This window comes from Salvelinus sp. IW2-2015, unplaced genomic scaffold (assembly GCF_002910315.2).
Source record: "Salvelinus sp. IW2-2015 unplaced genomic scaffold, ASM291031v2 Un_scaffold7530, whole genome shotgun sequence".
In the NCBI taxonomy this organism is placed as follows: Eukaryota; Metazoa; Chordata; class Actinopteri; order Salmoniformes; family Salmonidae; genus Salvelinus; species Salvelinus sp. IW2-2015.
Genome location: NW_019948790.1, coordinates 10,686 through 13,521, shown reverse-complemented (window position 1 = coordinate 13,521; position 2,836 = coordinate 10,686). Strand labels below are relative to the sequence as shown.

The window sequence follows — 2,836 nt, the reverse complement described above, 5'->3', positions numbered from 1 at the left end:
TAATTGGGCACTGTTGTGAATGTAGCCAGGTCACCTGTGACAAAAGTCATTATTCGATGTCCATCCATGTCTGAGGACGTCGGGAGATGACTAGGAAAACGGCCACTAGGGGCAACAGTGAGCGCTTTTACCTTAAAGTAGATTTTGGTTTTGCTAGGGCATTATGGACAGGGATGGTGAATTGGTGTAAACAACTGCCACTGATTACAAAGGTTGCAAGTTAAAATCCAGCAATATAATGTTTTTTTTTAATATTTTTGTTTTAAGCCAATCCCAAACCTTAACCCCTATCTTAACCATTTGGATTGAATGCCTAACCTTAAGAATTTGGAGTTAATGCTGAAATTTAACCTTAAACATTTAGATATTAGACGTTTGGAACTACTTWGAAATTTGACATTTGAGAAACATGGATGAGCGTCTAATTCTGATGTGAGACTGTGAGAGCTGGTAGTGTGAATGACAGTCATTTCAGCCATGTACACTCCCAGCTGGAYAAACTGGTCGAAATGACYTRGTTACACCCAGATTATAACCTGTTGTAAACTGGTTGAAATAACGTTGTTACACCCAGATTATAACCTGTTGTAAACTGGTCGAAAAGACTTCGTTACACCCAGATTATAACCTGTTGTAAACTGGTCGAAAAGACTTCGTTACACCCAGATTTTAAACAGAAGTCAGAAATGTACAGGAACTTGACAATGACCCTTGTGTTAACCTCAACGCAAATGTGATCTACTTCTGTTCTTTCAAATTATAGAGCTCATGTGCCATAAACAGATTAGGAGTGACTCAGATTAGGAGTGCTGATCTAGGATCAGGCACCTAATGTCCATGTAATCATATTCATTGTAATCTAAATGGCAAAACTGATCCTAAAATCAGCAATCGTACTCTCATACAACTGCGTGAGAAATAGTAGTCAAAACATCCCTCAGATTAGAAACAACACAGAATACCACTGAACACTATGATCAATACCACTGGATAAAACCACTGAATGACAGATTGACCTGCAGTCAGTTGGGCTGGTGTGAGTTAGGAAGGGGATTCAGTTAAGACCCTCAGATGCCGAATGCTGCTCGTCCCTACATCATAACCTTTTCATTAAAGCAGGATTTGAGAGCTGAGCGTCGGTCAAGAGCACCAGTTTATGGGGGCTTTGTCTCAGAGTGATGAGTGAGTGTGGTGGGCCTGTGGATTGTGTGTGTGTGTGTGTGTGTGTGTGTGTGTGTGTGTGTGTGTGTGTGTGTGTGTGTGTGTGTGGTGGGTGGTGTTTGTGTTGGTGGTGTGTGTGTGTGTGTGTGTGTGTGTGTGTGTGTGTGTGTGTGTGTGTGTGTGTGTAAGGGGACAAAGTTTGGGCTGGGTCAAAGAGGATGCTTTTTCCATATGTGTGTGGCAAAGGCGAGATAGGGGCACACAGACATCAAACACACACATGGACATGGGCTCCTGAGTGGCACAGCGGTCTAAGGCACTGCATCTCAGTGCTAGAGCCATCACTACAGACCCTGGTTCGATTCCAGGTTGTATCACAACTGGCCATGATTGGGAGTCCCTCTAGCGAGAGGGGCGAGAGGAGCTAGATGGGCTTATGGTGAAGCGCTACGATAACAAATGGAACAGATCAGGGTCTATCCTGCTCAGTGTATTCGTACTTGCGTGCTAGGAAGACTGGACGGGGCCTCTGAGGACATTTTCAAAGGAACAATGAAGCTGACACAACATGGATTGACCTTGAGTTAGATGAAAACTAAAACACACTGAACGGTAGTTAAAACTTGAAGCCAACAGTTACTGTATGATGTACTAACACGTTAATGTGTTGTGAGACATAAGCATGTTATAAACCCCATTATGCATTGGTTTATCTCATAACAATTCTGAGTTTGATTCAGTAGACCAATTGCCACATAAAAAGTTTATTATAAATCTTTATATTATAAATGTTATCATATTATATGTTAATGCTAAAACACACTAAGAACGTATAAGAATAATCATAAGACCTGTTGTCTTTCATCCAAGTGATACTAGCAGGACCGTGACTCTGTCTTGCATAATTGTTCAGTCTATGACTGGTCAGTTATCATTTTCAGTATCAGGACCAGTATTCATAAAGCAGCAGGGTAGAGTGCTTATCTAGGATCAGGTCCCTCTTTCCATTTAATCTTACTCATGATGATGTAAAAACTGATTCTAGATCATAGTGAATGAAACTAAACTGATTCTAGATCAGCACTCCTACCCTGAGAGGCTTTATGAATACAGGCCCGGGCCTACACCACCTCATAGTGAATGAAACTAAACTGATCTAGATCAGCACTCCTACCCTGAAGGCTTTATGAATACAGCCCGGGCCTACACCACCTCATAGTGAATGAAACTAAACTGATTCTAGATCAGCACTCCTACCCTGAGAGGCTTTATGAATACAGGCCTGGGCCTACACCACCCATAGTGAATTAAACAAACCACAAAAAACTGCGTACTGTACTTTGAACCCTGTGTTAAAGGCTATGTGATATAATTACAATATCTGGCTGACATGGCAACCTGAATTAATTTACATGGCTAATTTCCGTCAGCGTAGAGTGTGTGTTTTCATTCAGGCAATAAAGACTGTTATTAATCATCATCTGTAACAGCCCCCACTAGGACCTGTTCCTTCATGTTACTACAGACAACATATACATCATGTTAATGACCCCATATTCTTTCATCATATCAAATCAGATTTCAGAACAAATCATGATGATCACACATGAGAGAGATCGACACAGAGAGAGAGTCAGTCTTCTAACTACTGTGTTTCACCTTATTAAATCATGGT

General features: G+C 41.2%; 1 long non-coding RNA gene across 1 annotated transcript; it reads right to left on the bottom strand.

The window, feature by feature from the left end:
* Positions 1–1,909: 1,909 nt before the first annotated feature.
* On the bottom strand, positions 1,910–2,622 carry LOC139027112 (uncharacterized). Its single transcript, XR_011479152.1, has 2 exons — positions 2,374–2,622; positions 1,910–2,291 (listed from the first exon to the last, which is right to left on the bottom strand). It is a non-coding gene; the product is annotated as an uncharacterized lncRNA (long non-coding RNA).
* Between the last annotated feature and the right edge of the window lie 214 nt (positions 2,623–2,836).